The sequence below is a fragment of the Canis lupus genome (genome assembly GCF_048164855.1).
Source record: "Canis lupus baileyi chromosome 4 unlocalized genomic scaffold, mCanLup2.hap1 SUPER_4_unloc_1, whole genome shotgun sequence".
In the NCBI taxonomy this organism is placed as follows: Eukaryota; Metazoa; Chordata; class Mammalia; order Carnivora; family Canidae; genus Canis; species Canis lupus.
In genome coordinates this window covers 237,791-260,134 of record NW_027326406.1, presented here as the reverse complement: position 1 = coordinate 260,134, position 22,344 = coordinate 237,791, and the positions used below count along the sequence as shown (strand labels likewise).

The 22,344-nt window shown below is 76.4% G+C and overlaps 13 non-coding genes across 13 annotated transcripts; all 13 read right to left on the bottom strand.

The window, feature by feature from the left end:
- Positions 1-276: 276 nt before the first annotated feature.
- LOC140629376 (5S ribosomal RNA) lies at positions 277-395 on the bottom strand. The gene has a single exon (XR_012027211.1). It is a non-coding gene; the product is annotated as a 5S ribosomal RNA (ribosomal RNA).
- Positions 396-2,042: 1,647 nt separating this feature from the next.
- LOC140629375 (5S ribosomal RNA) lies at positions 2,043-2,161 on the bottom strand. Its single transcript, XR_012027210.1, has one exon. It is a non-coding gene; the product is annotated as a 5S ribosomal RNA (ribosomal RNA).
- Positions 2,162-3,810: 1,649 nt separating this feature from the next.
- On the bottom strand, positions 3,811-3,929 carry LOC140629374 (5S ribosomal RNA). The gene has a single exon (XR_012027209.1). It is a non-coding gene; the product is annotated as a 5S ribosomal RNA (ribosomal RNA).
- Positions 3,930-5,578: 1,649 nt separating this feature from the next.
- On the bottom strand, positions 5,579-5,697 carry LOC140629373 (5S ribosomal RNA). Its single transcript, XR_012027208.1, has one exon. It is a non-coding gene; the product is annotated as a 5S ribosomal RNA (ribosomal RNA).
- A 1,647-nt stretch (positions 5,698-7,344) lies between these two features.
- LOC140629372 (5S ribosomal RNA) lies at positions 7,345-7,463 on the bottom strand. The gene has a single exon (XR_012027207.1). It is a non-coding gene; the product is annotated as a 5S ribosomal RNA (ribosomal RNA).
- A 1,668-nt stretch (positions 7,464-9,131) lies between these two features.
- On the bottom strand, positions 9,132-9,250 carry LOC140629371 (5S ribosomal RNA). The gene has a single exon (XR_012027206.1). It is a non-coding gene; the product is annotated as a 5S ribosomal RNA (ribosomal RNA).
- A 1,653-nt stretch (positions 9,251-10,903) lies between these two features.
- LOC140629370 (5S ribosomal RNA) lies at positions 10,904-11,022 on the bottom strand. The gene has a single exon (XR_012027205.1). It is a non-coding gene; the product is annotated as a 5S ribosomal RNA (ribosomal RNA).
- A 1,646-nt stretch (positions 11,023-12,668) lies between these two features.
- On the bottom strand, positions 12,669-12,787 carry LOC140629369 (5S ribosomal RNA). Its single transcript, XR_012027204.1, has one exon. It is a non-coding gene; the product is annotated as a 5S ribosomal RNA (ribosomal RNA).
- Positions 12,788-14,440: 1,653 nt separating this feature from the next.
- On the bottom strand, positions 14,441-14,559 carry LOC140629368 (5S ribosomal RNA). Its single transcript, XR_012027203.1, has one exon. It is a non-coding gene; the product is annotated as a 5S ribosomal RNA (ribosomal RNA).
- Positions 14,560-16,220: 1,661 nt separating this feature from the next.
- LOC140629366 (5S ribosomal RNA) lies at positions 16,221-16,339 on the bottom strand. Its single transcript, XR_012027201.1, has one exon. It is a non-coding gene; the product is annotated as a 5S ribosomal RNA (ribosomal RNA).
- Positions 16,340-17,988: 1,649 nt separating this feature from the next.
- Positions 17,989-18,107, bottom strand: LOC140629365 (5S ribosomal RNA). The gene has a single exon (XR_012027200.1). It is a non-coding gene; the product is annotated as a 5S ribosomal RNA (ribosomal RNA).
- A 1,649-nt stretch (positions 18,108-19,756) lies between these two features.
- Positions 19,757-19,875, bottom strand: LOC140629364 (5S ribosomal RNA). Its single transcript, XR_012027199.1, has one exon. It is a non-coding gene; the product is annotated as a 5S ribosomal RNA (ribosomal RNA).
- A 1,647-nt stretch (positions 19,876-21,522) lies between these two features.
- LOC140629363 (5S ribosomal RNA) lies at positions 21,523-21,641 on the bottom strand. Its single transcript, XR_012027198.1, has one exon. It is a non-coding gene; the product is annotated as a 5S ribosomal RNA (ribosomal RNA).
- Positions 21,642-22,344: the final 703 nt, after the last annotated feature.

The window sequence follows — 22,344 nt, the reverse complement described above, 5'->3', positions numbered from 1 at the left end:
TCGGCCCCCTGGGACGCGCGGCCGGCTAGGATGCGGGTGGGCGTCGTTGAAGGGCTGGGAGGAAGAGGAGGTGTGTGGTGTATGTAGTGGCGTCCTGCCCGTGCAGCGGACGCCCTCGGTGCCCCGCGGCGCCCTGCGGTGGTCCCGGCGGGGCGGGGGCCATGGCAGGGGTGGTCCGGAGGGCACCGCCGCCGCCGCCGCCGCCGCCGCCGCCGCCGCGTTGGGCGAGGGGGGTGTTGGCGGCAAAGGGACGGACAGGAAGGCCGAAGAAAAAAAAGCCTACAGCACCCGGTATTCCCAGGCGGTCTCCCATCCAAGTACTAACCAGGCCCGACCCTGCTTAGCTTCCGAGATCAGACGAGATCGGGCGCGTTCAGGGTGGTATGGCCGTAGACGTCCGCGGCTGCCGCTGGGCGCCCCAAGAGCCTGCTCTGCGCCTCTCTCCAGGCCAGGCGCCCGCCGCTCCTCAGCCCTCCTCCGCCCGCCCTGTGCGGCCCGCCTGAACGCCTGCCTGCCTGCCTGCCTGCATGCTCGCCTGCCGGCCCGACTGATGGACTGACCGCCTCCCGCGCCGCGCCCGGGGTGGCGGAGGGCGCCTGCCCGGGCCGGGGGGTGGGGGCCAAGACGCGTCCCGCACCCCGGAGCCGAGTCTGTCGCGGGAGCCCGGGCGCGCTCCCGTCCCCGGCCTGTCGGGCTCGTCGCCGCCGCTCGGCTCCCCGGATGGCACGCCGCCCCACATCGGGCCGCTCGCTGGGGGCTGGGGGCTGCGGGGGGGTGGGGGGGTGTGCCGCGGGCCGGGGCCGGCGCCGGCCGGCCCCTGGCCTCTCCTGTCCTTCAGCCCGCCTGGCTCAAAGCCAAGCCGGGGCCGCCCGCGCCGCCGGACCCCATCGTCGCACAGGCAGGGACACAGACACGGGTGCCCACGACACACACACACACAGACAGACGGAAGGAGGACACAGGCACTCGGAGCTGGGCCACACGGCCTGTGGGGGCGAGGCAGCCACCCCGCCGGAGGGGCGCAGGCCCTGGAGCTGCGTCAGGAGCCCTGGCAGCCGCAGGCCCCGCAGCCACGGTGTCAGGGATGCCGTTCCGCTCCCATTCCTGCCCATCAGCCGAACCGCCGCGGGGCCGTGTGCCTGCGTGCGTGCGCGGCGCCCTGGCCCAGGCGCGGAGCGAGTGTCTGTGGTGTGTCTTGCTGTGTCCCGAGCGGCTCTTTGGGCCTGGGTGCCGGCCGCCCCCGCGTCGCCGTGGTCTTGGCTGTCGCGGGGTCACGGAGCGCGGAGCCCGGCGCCAACGGGGGGCCTGAGGCCCCCGGCGGTCGGGCCATCTGGTTGGTGTCCTGGGCACGCGGAGCGTGGACCCCGGGGCTGAGGGCCGAAGGGACGGTGGTCCGCGGGGGACGGAGGGCATGTCCTTCGGAGAGAAGGTGCAGGCGGGCCCGGGCCGAAGGTGGGGGGGGTGTTGCGGGTGGCTGGGTGGCTTGGTCGCTGGGGGCGGTGCCAGGGAATTGCTAGGGGCTGGGGGCGGGCCTGGGGGCGGGGCCTGGGGCGGGGCGAGGAGGGCCCGCAGGCAGGCCCGGCCCCAGGCCCCCGGCCCCCGACCACCCCCCCCTCGGCCCCACGGAGGGCCTCGCAGGCCTGCGAGGACGGGATCCAGCCCCCACCCGTCTCCCCCCAGCGACCGCACCGCCCCCCCGCGCCCCAGCCCCGAGGTTCCGGCTGTCGCCCCGTCCCCTCCCTGGGCCGCTTCGGGCCCCCTCGGCCCCCTCGGCCCCCTGGGACGCGCGGCCGGCTAGGATGCGGGTGGGCGTCGTTGAAGGGCTGGGAGGAAGAGGAGGTGTGTGGTGTATGTAGTGGCGTCCTGCCCGTGCAGCGGGCGCCCTCGGTGCCCCGCGGCGCCCTGCGGTGGTCCCGGCGGGGCGGGGGCCATGGCAGGGGTGGTCCGGAGGGCACCGCCGCCGCCGCCGCCGCCGCCGCCGCCGCGTTGGGCGAGGGGGGTGTTGGCGGCAAAGGGACGGACAGGAAGGCCGAAGAAAAAAAAGCCTACAGCACCCGGTATTCCCAGGCGGTCTCCCATCCAAGTACTAACCAGGCCCGACCCTGCTTAGCTTCCGAGATCAGACGAGATCGGGCGCGTTCAGGGTGGTATGGCCGTAGACGTCCGCGGCTGCCGCTGGGCGCCCCAAGAGCCTGCTCTGCGCCTCTCTCCAGGCCAGGCGCCCGCCGCTCCTCAGCCCTCCTCCGCCCGCCCTGTGCGGCCCGCCTGAACGCCTGCCTGCCTGCCTGCATGCTCGCCTGCCGGCCCGACTGATGGACTGACCGCCTCCCGCGCCGCGCCCGGGGTGGCGGAGGGCGCCTGCCCGGGCCGGGGGGTGGGGGCCAAGACGCGTCCCGCACCCCGGAGCCGAGTCTGTCGCGGGAGCCCGGGCGCGCTCCCGTCCCCGGCCTGTCGGGCTCGTCGCCGCCGCTCGGCTCCCCGGATGGCACGCCGCCCCACATCGGGCCGCTCGCTGGGGGCTGGGGGCTGCGGGGGGGTGGGGGGGTGTGCCGCGGGCCGGGGCCGGCGCCGGCCGGCCCCTGGCCTCTCCTGTCCTTCAGCCCGCCTGGCTCAAAGCCAAGCCGGGGCCGCCCGCGCCGCCGGACCCCATCGTCGCACAGGCAGGGACACAGACACAGGTGCCCACGACACACACACACACAGACAGACGGAAGGAGGACACAGGCACTCGGAGCTGGGCCACACGGCCTGTGGGGGCGAGGCAGCCACCCCGCCGGAGGGGCGCAGGCCCTGGAGCTGCGTCAGGAGCCCTGGCAGCCGCAGGCCCCGCAGCCACGGTGTCAGGGATGCCGTTCCGCTCCCATTCCTGCCCATCAGCCGAACCGCCGCGGGGCCGTGTGCCTGCGTGCGTGCGCGGCGCCCTGGCCCAGGCGCGGAGCGAGTGTCTGTGGTGTGTCTTGCTGTGTCCCGAGCGGCTCTTTGGGCCTGGGTGCCGGCCGCCCCCGCGTCGCCGTGGTCTTGGCTGTCGCGGGGTCACGGAGCGCGGAGCCCGGCGCCAACGGGGGGCCTGAGGCCCCCGGCGGTCGGGCCATCTGGTTGGTGTCCTGGGCACGCGGAGCGTGGACCCCGGGGCTGAGGGCCGAAGGGACGGTGGTCCGCGGGGGACGGAGGGCATGTCCTTCGGAGAGAAGGTGCAGGCGGGCCCGGGCCGAAGGTGGGGGGGGTGTTGCGGGTGGCTGGGTGGCTTGGTCGCTGGGGGCGGTGCCAGGGAATTGCTAGGGGCTGGGGGCGGGCCTGGGGGCGGGGCCTGGGGCGGGGCGAGGAGGGCCCGCAGGCAGGCCCGGCCCCCGGCCCCCGGCCCCCAACCACCCCCCCCTCGGCCCCACGTAGGGCCTCGCAGGCCTGCGAGGACGGGATCCAGCCCCCACCCGTCTCCCCCCAGCGACCGCACCGCCCCCCCGCGCCCCAGCCCCGAGGTTCCGGCTGTCGCCCCGTCCCCTCCCTGGGCCGCTTCGGGCCCCCTCGGCCCCCTCGGCCCCCTGGGACGCGCGGCCGGCTAGGATGCGGGTGGGCGTCGTTGAAGGGCTGGGAGGAAGAGGAGGTGTGTGGTGTATGTAGTGGCGTCCTGCCCGTGCAGCGGGCGCCCTCGGTGCCCCGCGGCGCCCTGCGGTGGTCCCGGCGGGGCGGGGGCCATGGCAGGGGTGGTCCGGAGGGCACCGCCGCCGCCGCCGCCGCCGCCGCCGCCGCCGCCGCGTTGGGCGAGGGGGGTGTTGGCGGCAAAGGGACGGACAGGAAGGCCGAAGAAAAAAAAGCCTACAGCACCCGGTATTCCCAGGCGGTCTCCCATCCAAGTACTAACCAGGCCCGACCCTGCTTAGCTTCCGAGATCAGACGAGATCGGGCGCGTTCAGGGTGGTATGGCCGTAGACGTCCGCGGCTGCCGCTGGGCGCCCCAAGAGCCTGCTCTGCGCCTCTCTCCAGGCCAGACGCCCGCCGCTCCTCAGCCCTCCTCCGCCCGCCCTGTGCGGCCCGCCTGAACGCCTGCCTGCCTGCCTGCATGCTCGCCTGCCGGCCCGACTGATGGACTGACCGCCTCCCGCGCCGCGCCCGGGGTGGCGGAGGGCGCCTGCCCGGGCCGGGGGGTGGGGGCCAAGACGCGTCCCGCACCCCGGAGCCGAGTCTGTCGCGGGAGCCCGGGCGCGCTCCCGTCCCCGGCCTGTCGGGCTCGTCGCCGCCGCTCGGCTCCCCGGATGGCACGCCGCCCCACATCGGGCCGCTCGCTGGGGGCTGGGGGCTGCGGGGGGGTGGGGGGGTGTGCCGCGGGCCGGGGCCGGCGCCGGCCGGCCCCTGGCCTCTCCTGTCCTTCAGCCCGCCTGGCTCAAAGCCAAGCCGGGGCCGCCCGCGCCGCCGGACCCCATCGTCGCACAGGCAGGGACACAGACACAGGTGCCCACGACACACACACACACACACAGACGGAAGGAGGACACAGGCACTCGGAGCTGGGCCACACGGCCTGTGGGGGCGAGGCAGCCACCCCGCCGGAGGGGCGCAGGCCCTGGAGCTGCGTCAGGAGCCCTGGCAGCCGCAGGCCCCGCAGCCACGGTGTCAGGGATGCCGTTCCGCTCCCATTCCTGCCCATCAGCCGAACCGCCGCGGGGCCGTGTGCCTGCGTGCGTGCGCGGCGCCCTGGCCCAGGCGCGGAGCGAGTGTCTGTGGTGTGTCTTGCTGTGTCCCGAGCGGCTCTTTGGGCCTGGGTGCCGGCCGCCCCCGCGTCGCCGTGGTCTTGGCTGTCGCGGGGTCACGGAGCGCGGAGCCCGGCGCCAACGGGGGGCCTGAGGCCCCCGGCGGTCGGGCCATCTGGTTGGTGTCCTGGGCACGCGGAGCGTGGACCCCGGGGCTGAGGGCCGAAGGGACGGTGGTCCGCGGGGGACGGAGGGCATGTCCTTCGGAGAGAAGGTGCAGGCGGGCCCGGGCCGAAGGTGGGGGGGGTGTTGCGGGTGGCTGGGTGGCTTGGTCGCTGGGGGCGGTGCCAGGGAATTGCTAGGGGCTGGGGGCGGGCCTGGGGGCGGGGCCTGGGGCGTGGCGAGGAGGGCCCGCAGGCAGGCCCGGCCCCTGGCCCCCGGCCCCCGACCACCCCCCCCTCGGCCCCACGGAGGGCCTCGCAGGCCTGCGAGGACGGGATCCAGCCCCCACCCGTCTCCCCCCAGCGACCGCCCCGCCCCCCCGCGCCCCAGCCCCGAGGTTCCGGCTGTCGCCCCGTCCCCTCCCTGGGCCGCTTCGGGCCCCCTCGGCCCCCTCGGCCCCCTGGGACGCGCGGCCGGCTAGGATGCGGGTGGGCGTCGTTGAAGGGCTGGGAGGAAGAGGAGGTGTGTGGTGTATGTAGTGTCGTCCTGCCCGTGCAGCGGACGCCCTCGGTGCCCCGCGGCGCCCTGCGGTGGTCCCGGCGGGGCGGGGGCCATGGCAGGGGTGGTCCGGAGGGCACCGCCGCCGCCGCCGCCGCCGCCGCCGCCGCCGCCGCGTTGGGCGAGGGGGGTGTTGGCGGCAAAGGGACGGACAGGAAGGCCGAAGAAAAAAAAGCCTACAGCACCCGGTATTCCCAGGCGGTCTCCCATCCAAGTACTAACCAGGCCCGACCCTGCTTAGCTTCCGAGATCAGACGAGATCGGGCGCGTTCAGGGTGGTATGGCCGTAGACGTCCGCGGCTGCCGCTGGGCGCCCCAAGAGCCTGCTCTGCGCCTCTCTCCAGGCCAGGCGCCCGCCGCTCCTCAGCCCTCCTCCGCCCGCCCTGTGCGGCCCGCCTGAACGCCTGCCTGCCTGCCTGCCTGCATGCTCGCCTGCCGGCCCGACTGATGGACTGACCGCCTCCCGCGCCGCGCCCGGGGTGGCGGAGGGCGCCTGCCCGGGCCGGGGGGTGGGGGCCAAGACGCGTCCCGCACCCCGGAGCCGAGTCTGTCGCGGGAGCCCGGGCGCGCTCCCGTCCCCGGCCTGTCGGGCTCGTCGCCGCCGCTCGGCTCCCCGGATGGCACGCCGCCCCACATCGGGCCGCTCGCTGGGGGCTGGGGGCTGCGGGGGGGTGGGGGGGTGTGCCGCGGGCCGGGGCCGGCGCCGGCCGGCCCCTGGCCTCTCCTGTCCTTCAGCCCGCCTGGCTCAAAGCCAAGCCGGGGCCGCCCGCGCCGCCGGACCCCATCGTCGCACAGGCAGGGACACAGACACGGGTGCCCACGACACACACACACACAGACAGACGGAAGGAGGACACAGGCACTCGGAGCTGGGCCACACGGCCTGTGGGGGCGAGGCAGCCACCCCGCCGGAGGGGCGCAGGCCCTGGAGCTGCGTCAGGAGCCCTGGCAGCCGCAGGCCCCGCAGCCACGGTGTCAGGGATGCCGTTCCGCTCCCATTCCTGCCCATCAGCCGAACCGCCGCGGGGCCGTGTGCCTGCGTGCGTGCGCGGCGCCCTGGCCCAGGCGCGGAGCGAGTGTCTGTGGTGTGTCTTGCTGTGTCCCGAGCGGCTCTTTGGGCCTGGGTGCCGGCCGCCCCCGCGTCGCCGTGGTCTTGGCTGTCGCGGGGTCACGGAGCGCGGAGCCCGGCGCCAACGGGGGGCCTGAGGCCCCCGGCGGTCGGGCCATCTGGTTGGTGTCCTGGGCACGCGGAGCGTGGACCCCGGGGCTGAGGGCCGAAGGGACGGTGGTCCGCGGGGGACGGAGGGCATGTCCTTCGGAGAGAAGGTGCAGGCGGGCCCGGGCCGAAGGTGGGGGGGGTGTTGCGGGTGGCTGGGTGGCTTGGTCGCTGGGGGCGGTGCCAGGGAATTGCTAGGGGCTGGGGGCGGGCCTGGGGGCGGGGCCTGGGGCGGGGCGAGGAGGGCCCGCAGGCAGGCCCGGCCCCAGGCCCCCGGCCCCCGACCACCCCCCCCTCGGCCCCACGGAGGGCCTCGCAGGCCTGCGAGGACGGGATCCAGCCCCCACCCGTCTCCCCCCAGCGACCGCACCGCCCCCCCGCGCCCCAGCCCCGAGGTTCCGGCTGTCGCCCCGTCCCCTCCCTGGGCCGCTTCGGGCCCCCTCGGCCCCCTCGGCCCCCTGGGACGCGCGGCCGGCTAGGATGCGGGTGGGCGTCGTTGAAGGGCTGGGAGGAAGAGGAGGTGTGTGGTGTATGTAGTGGCGTCCTGCCCGTGCAGCGGGCGCCCTCGGTGCCCCGCGGCGCCCTGCGGTGGTCCCGGCGGGGCGGGGGCCATGGCAGGGGTGGTCCGGAGGGCACCGCCGCCGCCGCCGCCGCCGCCGCCGCCGCGTTGGGCGAGGGGGGTGTTGGCGGCAAAGGGACGGACAGGAAGGCCGAAGAAAAAAAAGCCTACAGCACCCGGTATTCCCAGGCGGTCTCCCATCCAAGTACTAACCAGGCCCGACCCTGCTTAGCTTCCGAGATCAGACGAGATCGGGCGCGTTCAGGGTGGTATGGCCGTAGACGTCCGCGGCTGCCGCTGGGCGCCCCAAGAGCCTGCTCTGCGCCTCTCTCCAGGCCAGACGCCCGCCGCTCCTCAGCCCTCCTCCGCCCGCCCTGTGCGGCCCGCCTGAACGCCTGCCTGCCTGCCTGCGTGCTCGCCTGCCGGCCAGACTGATGGACTGACCGCCTCCCGCGCCGCGCCCGGGGTGGCGGAGGGCGCCTGCCCGGGCCGGGGGGTGGGGGCCAAGACGCGTCCCGCACCCCGGAGCCGAGTCTGTCGCGGGAGCCCGGGCGCGCTCCCGTCCCCGGCCTGTCGGGCTCGTCGCCGCCGCTCGGCTCCCCGGATGGCACGCCGCCCCACATCGGGCCGCTCGCTGGGGGCTGGGGGCTGCGGGGGGGTGGGGGGGTGTGCCGCGGGCCGGGGCCGGCGCCGGCCGGCCCCTGGCCTCTCCTGTCCTTCAGCCCGCCTGGCTCAAAGCCAAGCCGGGGCCGCCCGCGCCGCCGGACCCCATCGTCGCACAGGCAGGGACACAGACACAGGTGCCCACGACACACACACACACACACAGACGGAAGGAGGACACAGGCACTCGGAGCTGGGCCACACGGCCTGTGGGGGCGAGGCAGCCACCCCGCCGGAGGGGCGCAGGCCCTGGAGCTGCGTCAGGAGCCCTGGCAGCCGCAGGCCCCGCAGCCACGGTGTCAGGGATGCCGTTCCGCTCCCATTCCTGCCCATCAGCCGAACCGCCGCGGGGCCGTGTGCCTGCGTGCGTGCGCGGCGCCCTGGCCCAGGCGCGGAGCGAGTGTCTGTGGTGTGTCTTGCTGTGTCCCGAGCGGCTCTTTGGGCCTGGGTGCCGGCCGCCCCCGCGTCGCCGTGGTCTTGGCTGTCGCGGGGTCACGGAGCGCGGAGCCCGGCGCCAACGGGGGGCCTGAGGCCCCCGGCGGTCGGGCCATCTGGTTGGTGTCCTGGGCACGCGGAGCGTGGACCCCGGGGCTGAGGGCCGAAGGGACGGTGGTCCGCGGGGGACGGAGGGCATGTCCTTCGGAGAGAAGGTGCAGGCGGGCCCGGGCCGAAGGTGGGGGGGGTGTTGCGGGTGGCTGGGTGGCTTGGTCGCTGGGGGCGGTGCCAGGGAATTGCTAGGGGCTGGGGGCGGGCCTGGGGGCGGGGCCTGGGGGCGGGGCCTGGGGGCGGTGCCTGGGGCGGGGCGAGGAGGGCCCGCAGGCAGGCCCGGCCCCCGGCCCCCGGCCCCCAACCACCCCCCCCTCGGCCCCACGGAGGGCCTCGCAGGCCTGCGAGGACGGGATCCAGCCCCCACCCGTCTCCCCCCAGCGAACGCACCGCCCCCCCGCGCCCCAGCCCCGAGGTTCCGGCTGTCGCCCCGTCCCCTCCCTGGGCCGCTTCGGGCCCCCTCGGCCCCCTCGGCCCCCTGGGACGCGCGGCCGGCTAGGATGCGGGTGGGCGTCGTTTAGGGCTGGGAGGAAGAGGAGGTGTGTGGTGTATGTAGTGGCGTCCTGCCCGTGCAGCGGGCGCCCTCGGTGCCCCGCGGCGCCCTGCGGTGGTCCCGGCGGGGCGGGGGCCATGGCAGGGGTGGTCCGGAGGGCGCCGCCGCCGCCGCCGCCGCCGCCGCCGCCGCGTTGGGCGAGGGGGGTGTTGGCGGCAAAGGGACGGACAGGAAGGCCGAAGAAAAAAAAGCCTACAGCACCCGGTATTCCCAGGCGGTCTCCCATCCAAGTACTAACCAGGCCCGACCCTGCTTAGCTTCCGAGATCAGACGAGATCGGGCGCGTTCAGGGTGGTATGGCCGTAGACGTCCGCGGCTGCCGCTGGGCGCCCCAAGAGCCTGCTCTGCGCCTCTCTCCAGGCCAGGCGCCCGCCGCTCCTCAGCCCTCCTCCGCCCGCCCTGTGCGGCCCGCCTGAACGCCTGCCTGCCTGCCTGCATGCTCGCCTGCCGGCCCGACTGATGGACTGACCGCCTCCCGCGCCGCGCCCGGGGTGGCGGAGGGCGCCTGCCCGGGCCGGGGGGTGGGGGCCAAGACGCGTCCCGCACCCCGGAGCCGAGTCTGTCGCGGGAGCCCGGGCGCGCTCCCGTCCCCGGCCTGTCGGGCTCGTCGCCGCCGCTCGGCTCCCCGGATGGCACGCCGCCCCACATCGGGCCGCTCGCTGGGGGCTGGGGGCTGCGGGGGGGTGGGGGGGTGTGCCGCGGGCCGGGGCCGGCGCCGGCCGGCCCCTGGCCTCTCCTGTCCTTCAGCCCGCCTGGCTCAAAGCCAAGCCGGGGCCGCCCGCGCCGCCGGACCCCATCGTCGCACAGGCAGGGACACAGACACAGGTGCCCACGACACACACACACACACACAGACAGACGGAAGGAGGACACAGGCACTCGGAGCTGGGCCACACGGCCTGTGGGGGCGAGGCAGCCACCCCGCCGGAGGGGCGCAGGCCCTGGAGCTGCGTCAGGAGCCCTGGCAGCCGCAGGCCCCGCAGCCACGGTGTCAGGGATGCCGTTCCGCTCCCATTCCTGCCCATCAGCCGAACCGCCGCGGGGCCGTGTGCCTGCGTGCGTGCGCGGCGCCCTGGCCCAGGCGCGGAGCGAGTGTCTGTGGTGTGTCTTGCTGTGTCCCGAGCGGCTCTTTGGGCCTGGGTGCCGGCCGCCCCCGCGTCGCCGTGGTCTTGGCTGTCGCGGGGTCACGGAGCGCGGAGCCCGGCGCCAACGGGGGGCCTGAGGCCCCCGGCGGTCGGGCCATCTGGTTGGTGTCCTGGGCACGCGGAGCGTGGACCCCGGGGCTGAGGGCCGAAGGGACGGTGGTCCGCGGGGGACGGAGGGCATGTCCTTCGGAGAGAAGGTGCAGGCGGGCCCGGGCCGAAGGTGGGGGGGGTGTTGCGGGTGGCTGGGTGGCTTGGTCGCTGGGGGCGGTGCCAGGGAATTGCTAGGGGCTGGGGGCGGGCCTGGGGGCGGGGCCTGGGGCGGGGCGAGGAGGGCCCGCAGGCAGGCCCGGCCCCCGGCCCCCGGCCCCCAACCACCCCCCCCTCGGCCCCACGGAGGGCCTCGCAGGCCTGCGAGGACGGGATCCAGCCCCCACCCGTCTCCCCCCAGCGACCGCACCGCCCCCCCGCGCCCCAGCCCCGAGGTTCCGGCTGTCGCCCCGTCCCCTCCCTGGGCCGCTTCGGGCCCCCTCGGCCCCCTCGGCCCCCTGGGACGCGCGGCCGGCTAGGATGCGGGTGGGCGTCGTTGAAGGGCTGGGAGGAAGAGGAGGTGTGTGGTGTATGTAGTGGCGTCCTGCCCGTGCAGCGGGCGCCCTCGGTGCCCCGCGGCGCCCTGCGGTGGTCCCGGCGGGGCGGGGGCCATGGCAGGGGTGGTCCGGAGGGCACCGCCGCCGCCGCCGCCGCCGCCGCCGCCGCCGCCGCGTTGGGCGAGGGGGGTGTTGGCGGCAAAGGGACGGACAGGAAGGCCGAAGAAAAAAAAGCCTACAGCACCCGGTATTCCCAGGCGGTCTCCCATCCAAGTACTAACCAGGCCCGACCCTGCTTAGCTTCCGAGATCAGACGAGATCGGGCGCGTTCAGGGTGGTATGGCCGTAGACGTCCGCGGCTGCCGCTGGGCGCCCCAAGAGCCTGCTCTGCGCCTCTCTCCAGGCCAGGCGCCCGCCGCTCCTCAGCCCTCCTCCGCCCGCCCTGTGCGGCCCGCCTGAACGCCTGCCTGCCTGCCTGCATGCTCGCCTGCCGGCCCGACTGATGGACTGACCGCCTCCCGCGCCGCGCCCGGGGTGGCGGAGGGCGCCTGCCCGGGCCGGGGGGTGGGGGCCAAGACGCGTCCCGCACCCCGGAGCCGAGTCTGTCGCGGGAGCCCGGGCGCGCTCCCGTCCCCGGCCTGTCGGGCTCGTCGCCGCCGCTCGGCTCCCCGGATGGCACGCCGCCCCGCATCGGGCCGCTCGCTGGGGGCTGGGGGCTGCGGGGGGGTGGGGGGGTGTGCCGCGGGCCGGGGCCGGCGCCGGCCGGCCCCTGGCCTCTCCTGTCCTTCAGCCCGCCTGGCTCAAAGCCAAGCCGGGGCCGCCCGCGCCGCCGGACCCCATCGTCGCACAGGCAGGGACACAGACACAGGTGCCCACGACACACACACACACACACACAGACAGACGGAAGGAGGACACAGGCACTCGGAGCTGGGCCACACGGCCTGTGGGGGCGAGGCAGCCACCCCGCCGGAGGGGCGCAGGCCCTGGAGCTGCGTCAGGAGCCCTGGCAGCCGCAGGCCCCGCAGCCACGGTGTCAGGGATGCCGTTCCGCTCCCATTCCTGCCCATCAGCCGAACCGCCGCGGGGCCGTGTGCCTGCGTGCGTGCGCGGCGCCCTGGCCCAGGCGCGGAGCGAGTGTCTGTGGTGTGTCTTGCTGTGTCCCGAGCGGCTCTTTGGGCCTGGGTGCCGGCCGCCCCCGCGTCGCCGTGGTCTTGGCTGTCGCGGGGTCACGGAGCGCGGAGCCCGGCGCCAACGGGGGGCCTGAGGCCCCCGGCGGTCGGGCCATCTGGTTGGTGTCCTGGGCACGCGGAGCGTGGACCCCGGGGCTGAGGGCCGAAGGGACGGTGGTCCGCGGGGGACGGAGGGCATGTCCTTCGGAGAGAAGGTGCAGGCGGGCCCGGGCCGAAGGTGGGGGGGGTGTTGCGGGTGGCTGGGTGGCTTGGTCGCTGGGGGCGGTGCCAGGGAATTGCTAGGGGCTGGGGGCGGGCCTGGGGGCGGGGCCTGGGGCGGGGCCTGGGGCGGGGCGAGGAGGGCCCGCAGGCAGGCCCGGCCCCCGGCCCCCGGCCCCCAACCACCCCCCCCTTGGCCCCACGGAGGGCCTCGCAGGCCTGCGAGGACGGGATCCAGCCCCCACCCGTCTCCCCCCAGCGACCGCACCGCCCCCCCGCGCCCCAGCCCCGAGGTTCCGGCTGTCGCCCCGTCCCCTCCCTGGGCCGCTTCGGGCCCCCTCGGCCCCCTCGGCCCCCTGGGACGCGCGGCCGGCTAGGATGCGGGTGGGCGTCGTTGAAGGGCTGGGAGGAAGAGGAGGTGTGTGGTGTATGTAGTGGCGTCCTGCCCGTGCAGCGGGCGCCCTCGGTGCCCCGCGGCGCCCTGCGGTGGTCCCGGCGGGGCGGGGGCCATGGCAGGGGTGGTCCGGAGGGCACCGCCGCCGCCGCCGCGTTGGGCGAGGGGGGTGTTGGCGGCAAAGGGACGGACAGGAAGGCCGAAGAAAAAAAAGCCTACAGCACCCGGTATTCCCAGGCGGTCTCCCATCCAAGTACTAACCAGGCCCGACCCTGCTTAGCTTCCGAGATCAGACGAGATCGGGCGCGTTCAGGGTGGTATGGCCGTAGACGTCCGCGGCTGCCGCTGGGCGCCCCAAGAGCCTGCTCTGCGCCTCTCTCCAGGCCAGGCGCCCGCCGCTCCTCAGCCCTCCTCCGCCCGCCCTGTGCGGCCCGCCTGAACGCCTGCCTGCCTGCCTGCGTGCTCGCCTGCCGGCCCGACTGATGGACTGACCGCCTCCCGCGCCGCGCCCGGGGTGGCGGAGGGCGCCTGCCCGGGCCGGGGGGTGGGGGCCAAGACGCGTCCCGCACCCCGGAGCCGAGTCTGTCGCGGGAGCCCGGGCGCGCTCCCGTCCCCGGCCTGTCGGGCTCGTCGCCGCCGCTCGGCTCCCCGGATGGCACGCCGCCCCACATCGGGCCGCTCGCTGGGGGCTGGGGGCTGCGGGGGGGTGGGGGGGTGTGCCGCGGGCCGGGGCCGGCGCCGGCCGGCCCCTGGCCTCTCCTGTCCTTCAGCCCGCCTGGCTCAAAGCCAAGCCGGGGCCGCCCGCGCCGCCGGACCCCATCGTCGCACAGGCAGGGACACAGACACAGGTGCCCACGACACACACACACACACACAGACAGACGGAAGGAGGACACAGGCACTCGGAGCTGGGCCACACGGCCTGTGGGGGCGAGGCAGCCACCCCGCCGGAGGGGCGCAGGCCCTGGAGCTGCGTCAGGAGCCCTGGCAGCCGCAGGCCCCGCAGCCACGGTGTCAGGGATGCCGTTCCGCTCCCATTCCTGCCCATCAGCCGAACCGCCGCGGGGCCGTGTGCCTGCGTGCGTGCGCGGCGCCCTGGCCCAGGCGCGGAGCGAGTGTCTGTGGTGTGTCTTGCTGTGTCCCGAGCGGCTCTTTGGGCCTGGGTGCCGGCCGCCCCCGCGTCGCCGTGGTCTTGGCTGTCGCGGGGTCACGGAGCGCGGAGCCCGGCGCCAACGGGGGGCCTGAGGCCCCCGGCGGTCGGGCCATCTGGTTGGTGTCCTGGGCACGCGGAGCGTGGACCCCGGGGCTGAGGGCCGAAGGGACGGTGGTCCGCGGGGGACGGAGGGCATGTCCTTCGGAGAGAAGGTGCAGGCGGGCCCGGGCCGAAGGTGGGGGGGGTGTTGCGGGTGGCTGGGTGGCTTGGTCGCTGGGGGCGGTGCCAGGGAATTGCTAGGGGCTGGGGGCGGGCCTGGGGGCGGGGCCTGGGGCGGGGCGAGGAGGGCCCGCAGGCAGGCCCGGCCCCCGGCCCCCGGCCCCCAACCACCCCCCCCTCGGCCCCACGGAGGGCCTCGCAGGCCTGCGAGGACGGGATCCAGCCCCCACCCGTCTCCCCCCAGCGACCGCACCGCCCCCCCGCGCCCCAGCCCCGAGGTTCCGGCTGTCGCCCCGTCCCCTCCCTGGGCCGCTTCGGGCCCCCTCGGCCCCCTCGGCCCCCTGGGACGCGCGGCCGGCTAGGATGCGGGTGGGCGTCGTTGAAGGGCTGGGAGGAAGAGGAGGTGTGTGGTGTATGTAGTGGCGTCCTGCCCGTGCAGCGGGCGCCCTCGGTGCCCCGCGGCGCCCTGCGGTGGTCCCGGCGGGGCGGGGGCCATGGCAGGGGTGGTCCGGAGGGCACCGCCGCCGCCGCCGCCGCCGCCGCCGCCGCCGCCGCGTTGGGCGAGGGGGGTGTTGGCGGCAAAGGGACGGACAGGAAGGCCGAAGAAAAAAAAGCCTACAGCACCCGGTATTCCCAGGCGGTCTCCCATCCAAGTACTAACCAGGCCCGACCCTGCTTAGCTTCCGAGATCAGACGAGATCGGGCGCGTTCAGGGTGGTATGGCCGTAGACGTCCGCGGCTGCCGCTGGGCGCCCCAAGAGCCTGCTCTGCGCCTCTCTCCAGGCCAGGCGCCCGCCGCTCCTCAGCCCTCCTCCGCCCGCCCTGTGCGGCCCGCCTGAACGCCTGCCTGCCTGCCTGCATGCTCGCCTGCCGGCCCGACTGATGGACTGACCGCCTCCCGCGCCGCGCCCGGGGTGGCGGAGGGCGCCTGCCCGGGCCGGGGGGTGGGGGCCAAGACGCGTCCCGCACCCCGGAGCCGAGTCTGTCGCGGGAGCCCGGGCGCGCTCCCGTCCCCGGCCTGTCGGGCTCGTCGCCGCCGCTCGGCTCCCCGGATGGCACGCCGCCCCACATCGGGCCGCTCGCTGGGGGCTGGGGGCTGCGGGGGGGTGGGGGGGTGTGCCGCGGGCCGGGGCCGGCGCCGGCCGGCCCCTGGCCTCTCCTGTCCTTCAGCCCGCCTGGCTCAAAGCCAAGCCGGGGCCGCCCGCGCCGCCGGACCCCATCGTCGCACAGGCAGGGACACAGACACAGGTGCCCACGACACACACACACACACACACAGACAGACGGAAGGAGGACACAGGCACTCGGAGCTGGGCCACACGGCCTGTGGGGGCGAGGCAGCCACCCCGCCGGAGGGGCGCAGGCCCTGGAGCTGCGTCAGGAGCCCTGGCAGCCGCAGGCCCCGCAGCCACGGTGTCAGGGATGCCGTTCCGCTCCCATTCCTGCCCATCAGCCGAACCGCCGCGGGGCCGTGTGCCTGCGTGCGTGCGCGGCGCCCTGGCCCAGGCGCGGAGCGAGTGTCTGTGGTGTGTCTTGCTGTGTCCCGAGCGGCTCTTTGGGCCTGGGTGCCGGCCGCCCCCGCGTCGCCGTGGTCTTGGCTGTCGCGGGGTCACGGAGCGCGGAGCCCGGCGCCAACGGGGGGCCTGAGGCCCCCGGCGGTCGGGCCATCTGGTTGGTGTCCTGGGCACGCGGAGCGTGGACCCCGGGGCTGAGGGCCGAAGGGACGGTGGTCCGCGGGGGACGGAGGGCATGTCCTTCGGAGAGAAGGTGCAGGCGGGCCCGGGCCGAAGGTGGGGGGGGTGTTGCGGGTGGCTGGGTGGCTTGGTCGCTGGGGGCGGTGCCAGGGAATTGCTAGGGGCTGGGGGCGGGCCTGGGGGCGGGGCCTGGGGCGGGGCCTGGGGCGGGGCGAGGAGGGCCCGCAGGCAGGCCCGGCCCCCGGCCCCCGGCCCCCAACCACCCCCCCCTTGGCCCCACGGAGGGCCTCGCAGGCCTGCGAGGACGGGATCCAGCCCCCACCCGTCTCCCCCCAGCGACCGCACCGCCCCCCCGCGCCCCAGCCCCGAGGTTCCGGCTGTCGCCCCGTCCCCTCCCTGGGCCGCTTCGGGCCCCCTCGGCCCCCTCGGCCCCCTGGGACGCGCGGCCGGCTAGGATGCGGGTGGGCGTCGTTGAAGGGCTGGGAGGAAGAGGAGGTGTGTGGTGTATGTAGTGGCGTCCTGCCCGTGCAGCGGGCGCCCTCGGTGCCCCGCGGCGCCCTGCGGTGGTCCCGGCGGGGCGGGGGCCATGGCAGGGGTGGTCCGGAGGGCACCGCCGCCGCCGCCGCCGCCGCCGCCGCCGCGTTGGGCGAGGGGGGTGTTGGCGGCAAAGGGACGGACAGGAAGGCCGAAGAAAAAAAAGCCTACAGCACCCGGTATTCCCAGGCGGTCTCCCATCCAAGTACTAACCAGGCCCGACCCTGCTTAGCTTCCGAGATCAGACGAGATCGGGCGCGTTCAGGGTGGTATGGCCGTAGACGTCCGCGGCTGCCGCTGGGCGCCCCAAGAGCCTGCTCTGCGCCTCTCTCCAGGCCAGGCGCCCGCCGCTCCTCAGCCCTCCTCCGCCCGCCCTGTGCGGCCCGCCTGAACGCCTGCCTGCCTGCCTGCATGCTCGCCTGCCGGCCCGACTGATGGACTGACCGCCTCCCGCGCCGCGCCCGGGGTGGCGGAGGGCGCCTGCCCGGGCCGGGGGGTGGGGGCCAAGACGCGTCCCGCACCCCGGAGCCGAGTCTGTCGCGGGAGCCCGGGCGCGCTCCCGTCCCCGGCCTGTCGGGCTCGTCGCCGCCGCTCGGCTCCCCGGATGGCACGCCGCCCCACATCGGGCCGCTCGCTGGGGGCTGGGGGCTGCGGGGGGGTGGGGGGGTGTGCCGCGGGCCGGGGCCGGCGCCGGCCGGCCCCTGGCCTCTCCTGTCCTTCAGCCCGCCTGGCTCAAAGCCAAGCCGGGGCCGCCCGCGCCGCCGGACCCCATCGTCGCACAGGCAGGGACACAGACACAGGTGCCCACGACACACACACACACAGACAGACGGAAGGAGGACACAGGCACTCGGAGCTGGGCCACACGGCCTGTGGGGGCGAGGCAGCCACCCCGCCGGAGGGGCGCAGGCCCTGGAGCTGCGTCAGGAGCCCTGGCAGCCGCAGGCCCCGCAGCCACGGTGTCAGGGATGCCGTTCCGCTCCCATTCCTGCCCATCAGCCGAACCGCCGCGGGGCCGTGTGCCTGCGTGCGTGCGCGGCGCCCTGGCCCAGGCGCGGAGCGAGTGTCTGTGGTGTGTCTTGCTGTGTCCCGAGCGGCTCTTTGGGCCTGGGTGCCGGCCGCCCCCGCGTCGCCGTGGTCTTGGCTGTCGCGGGGTCACGGAGCGCGGAGCCCGGCGCCAACGGGGGGCCTGAGGCCCCCGGCGGTCGGGCCATCTGGTTGGTGTCCTGGGCACGCGGAGCGTGGACCCCGGGGCTGAGGGCCGAAGGGACGGTGGTCCGCGGGGGACGGAGGGCATGTCCTTCGGAGAGAAGGTGCAGGCGGGCCCGGGCCGAAGGTGGGGGGGGTGTTGCGGGTGGCTGGGTGGCTTGGTCGCTGGGGGCGGTGCCAGGGAATTGCTAGGGGCTGGGGGCGGGCCTGGGGGCGGGGCCTGGGGCGGGGCGAGGAGGGCCCGCAGGCAGGCCCGGCCCCCGGCCCCCGGCCCCCAACCACCCCCCCCTCGGCCCCACGGAGGGCCTCGCAGGCCTGCGAGGACGGGATCCAGCCCCCACCCGTCTCCCCCCAGCGACCGCACCGCCCCCCCGCGCCCCAGCCCCGAGGTTCCGGCTGTCGCCCCGTCCCCTCCCTGGGCCGCTTCGGGCCCCCTCGGCCCCCTCGGCCCCCTGGGACGCGCGGCCGGCTAGGATGCGGGTGGGCGTCGTTGAAGGGCTGGGAGGAAGAGGAGGTGTGTGGTGTATGTAGTGGCGTCCTGCCCGTGCAGCGGGCGCCCTCGGTGCCCCGCGGCGCCCTGCGGTGGTCCCGGCGGGGCGGGGGCCATGGCAGGGGTGGTCCGGAGGGCACCGCCGCCGCCGCCGCCGCCGCCGCCGCCGCCGCCGCGTTGGGCGAGGGGGGTGTTGGCGGCAAAGGGACGGACAGGAAGGCCGAAGAAAAAAAAGCCTACAGCACCCGGTATTCCCAGGCGGTCTCCCATCCAAGTACTAACCAGGCCCGACCCTGCTTAGCTTCCGAGATCAGACGAGATCGGGCGCGTTCAGGGTGGTATGGCCGTAGACGTCCGCGGCTGCCGCTGGGCGCCCCAAGAGCCTGCTCTGCGCCTCTCTCCAGGCCAGACGCCCGCCGCTCCTCAGCCCTCCTCCGCCCGCCCTGTGCGGCCCGCCTGAACGCCTGCCTGCCTGCCTGCATGCTCGCCTGCCGGCCCGACTGATGGACTGACCGCCTCCCGCGCCGCGCCCGGGGTGGCGGAGGGCGCCTGCCCGGGCCGGGGGGTGGGGGCCAAGACGCGTCCCGCACCCCGGAGCCGAGTCTGTCGCGGGAGCCCGGGCGCGCTCCCGTCCCCGGCCTGTCGGGCTCGTCGCCGCCGCTCGGCTCCCCGGATGGCACGCCGCCCCACATCGGGCCGCTCGCTGGGGGCTGGGGGCTGCGGGGGGGTGGGGGGGTGTGCCGCGGGCCGGGGCCGGCGCCGGCCGGCCCCTGGCCTCTCCTGTCCTTCAGCCCGCCTGGCTCAAAGCCAAGCCGGGGCCGCCCGCGCCGCCGGACCCCATCGTCGCACAGGCAGGGACACAGACACAGGTGCCCACGACACACACACACACACACAGACGGAAGGAGGACACAGGCACTCGGAGCTGGGCCACACGGCCTGTGGGGGCGAGGCAGCCACCCCGCCGGAGGGGCGCAGGCCCTGGAGCTGCGTCAGGAGCCCTGGCAGCCGCAGGCCCCGCAGCCACGGTGTCAGGGATGCCGTTCCGCTCCCATTCCTGCCCATCAGCCGAACCGCCGCGGGGCCGTGTGCCTGCGTGCGTGCGCGGCGCCCTGGCCCAGGCGCGGAGCGAGTGTCTGTGGTGTGTCTTGCTGTGTCCCGAGCGGCTCTTTGGGCCTGGGTGCCGGCCGCCCCCGCGTCGCCGTGGTCTTGGCTGTCGCGGGGTCACGGAGCGCGGAGCCCGGCGCCAACGGGGGGCCTGAGGCCCCCGGCGGTCGGGCCATCTGGTTGGTGTCCTGGGCACGCGGAGCGTGGACCCCGGGGCTGAGGGCCGAAGGGACGGTGGTCCGCGGGGGACGGAGGGCATGTCCTTCGGAGAGAAGGTGCAGGCGGGCCCGGGCCGAAGGTGGGGGGGGTGTTGCGGGTGGCTGGGTGGCTTGGTCGCTGGGGGCGGTGCCAGGGAATTGCTAGGGGCTGGGGGCGGGCCTGGGGGCGGGGCCTGGGGCGTGGCGAGGAGGGCCCGCAGGCAGGCCCGGCCCCTGGCCCCCGGCCCCCGACCACCCCCCCCTCGGCCCCACGGAGGGCCTCGCAGGCCTGCGAGGACGGGATCCAGCCCCCACCCGTCTCCCCCCAGCGACCGCCCCGCCCCCCCGCGCCCCAGCCCCGAGGTTCCGGCTGTCGCCCCGTCCCCTCCCTGGGCCGCTTCGGGCCCCCTCGGCCCCCTCGGCCCCCTGGGACGCGCGGCCGGCTAGGATGCGGGTGGGCGTCGTTGAAGGGCTGGGAGGAAGAGGAGGTGTGTGGTGTATGTAGTGTCGTCCTGCCCGTGCAGCGGACGCCCTCGGTGCCCCGCGGCGCCCTGCGGTGGTCCCGGCGGGGCGGGGGCCATGGCAGGGGTGGTCCGGAGGGCACCGCCGCCGCCGCCGCCGCCGCCGCCGCCGCCGCCGCGTTGGGCGAGGGGGGTGTTGGCGGCAAAGGGACGGACAGGAAGGCCGAAGAAAAAAAAGCCTACAGCACCCGGTATTCCCAGGCGGTCTCCCATCCAAGTACTAACCAGGCCCGACCCTGCTTAGCTTCCGAGATCAGACGAGATCGGGCGCGTTCAGGGTGGTATGGCCGTAGACGTCCGCGGCTGCCGCTGGGCGCCCCAAGAGCCTGCTCTGCGCCTCTCTCCAGGCCAGGCGCCCGCCGCTCCTCAGCCCTCCTCCGCCCGCCCTGTGCGGCCCGCCTGAACGCCTGCCTGCCTGCCTGCCTGCATGCTCGCCTGCCGGCCCGACTGATGGACTGACCGCCTCCCGCGCCGCGCCCGGGGTGGCGGAGGGCGCCTGCCCGGGCCGGGGGGTGGGGGCCAAGACGCGTCCCGCACCCCGGAGCCGAGTCTGTCGCGGGAGCCCGGGCGCGCTCCCGTCCCCGGCCTGTCGGGCTCGTCGCCGCCGCTCGGCTCCCCGGATGGCACGCCGCCCCACATCGGGCCGCTCGCTGGGGGCTGGGGGCTGCGGGGGGGTGGGGGGGTGTGCCGCGGGCCGGGGCCGGCGCCGGCCGGCCCCTGGCCTCTCCTGTCCTTCAGCCCGCCTGGCTCAAAGCCAAGCCGGGGCCGCCCGCGCCGCCGGACCCCATCGTCGCACAGGCAGGGACACAGACACGGGTGCCCACGACACACACACACACAGACAGACGGAAGGAGGACACAGGCACTCGGAGCTGGGCCACACGGCCTGTGGGGGCGAGGCAGCCACCCCGCCGGAGGGGCGCAGGCCCTGGAGCTGCGTCAGGAGCCCTGGCAGCCGCAGGCCCCGCAGCCACGGTGTCAGGGATGCCGTTCCGCTCCCATTCCTGCCCATCAGCCGAACCGCCGCGGGGCCGTGTGCCTGCGTGCGTGCGCGGCGCCCTGGCCCAGGCGCGGAGCGAGTGTCTGTGGTGTGTCTTGCTGTGTCCCGAGCGGCTCTTTGGGCCTGGGTGCCGGCCGCCCCCGCGTCGCCGTGGTCTTGGCTGTCGCGGGGTCACGGAGCGCGGAGCCCGGCGCCAACGGGGGGCCTGAGGCCCCCGGCGGTCGGGCCATCTGGTTGGTGTCCTGGGCACGCGGAGCGTGGACCCCGGGGCTGAGGGCCGAAGGGACGGTGGTCCGCGGGGGACGGAGGGCATGTCCTTCGGAGAGAAGGTGCAGGCGGGCCCGGGCCGAAGGTGGGGGGGGTGTTGCGGGTGGCTGGGTGGCTTGGTCGCTGGGGGCGGTGCCAGGGAATTGCTAGGGGCTGGGGGCGGGCCTGGGGGCGGGGCCTGGGGCGGGGCGAGGAGGGCCCGCAGGCAGGCCCGGCCCCAGGCCCCCGGCCCCCGACCACCCCCCCCTCGGCCCCACGGAGGGCCTCGCAGGCCTGCGAGGACGGGATCCAGCCCCCACCCGTCTCCCCCCAGCGACCGCACCGCCCCCCCGCGCCCCAGCCCCGAGGTTCCGGCTGTCGCCCCGTCCCCTCCCTGGGCCGCTTCGGGCCCCCTCGGCCCCCTCGGCCCCCTGGGACGCGCGGCCGGCTAGGATGCGGGTGGGCGTCGTTGAAGGGCTGGGAGGAAGAGGAGGTGTGTGGTGTATGTAGTGGCGTCCTGCCCGTGCAGCGGGCGCCCTCGGTGCCCCGCGGCGCCCTGCGGTGGTCCCGGCGGGGCGGGGGCCATGGCAGGGGTGGTCCGGAGGGCACCGCCGCCGCCGCCGCCGCCGCCGCCGCCGCGTTGGGCGAGGGGGGTGTTGGCGGCAAAGGGACGGACAGGAAGGCCGAAGAAAAAAAAGCCTACAGCACCCGGTATTCCCAGGCGGTCTCCCATCCAAGTACTAACCAGGCCCGACCCTGCTTAGCTTCCGAGATCAGACGAGATCGGGCGCGTTCAGGGTGGTATGGCCGTAGACGTCCGCGGCTGCCGCTGGGCGCCCCAAGAGCCTGCTCTGCGCCTCTCTCCAGGCCAGACGCCCGCCGCTCCTCAGCCCTCCTCCGCCCGCCCTGTGCGGCCCGCCTGAACGCCTGCCTGCCTGCCTGCGTGCTCGCCTGCCGGCCAGACTGATGGACTGACCGCCTCCCGCGCCGCGCCCGGGGTGGCGGAGGGCGCCTGCCCGGGCCGGGGGGTGGGGGCCAAGACGCGTCCCGCACCCCGGAGCCGAGTCTGTCGCGGGAGCCCGGGCGCGCTCCCGTCCCCGGCCTGTCGGGCTCGTCGCCGCCGCTCGGCTCCCCGGATGGCACGCCGCCCCACATCGGGCCGCTCGCTGGGGGCTGGGGGCTGCGGGGGGGTGGGGGGGTGTGCCGCGGGCCGGGGCCGGCGCCGGCCGGCCCCTGGCCTCTCCTGTCCTTCAGCCCGCCTGGCTCAAAGCCAAGCCGGGGCCGCCCGCGCCGCCGGACCCCATCGTCGCACAGGCAGGGACACAGACACAGGTGCCCACGACACACACACACACAGACGGAAGGAGGACACAGGCACTCGGAGCTGGGCCACACGGCCTGTGGGGGCGAGGCAGCCACCCCGCCGGAGGGGCGCAGGCCCTGGAGCTGCGTCAGGAGCCCTGGCAGCCGCAGGCCCCGCAGCCACGGTGTCAGGGATGCCGTTCCGCTCCCATTCCT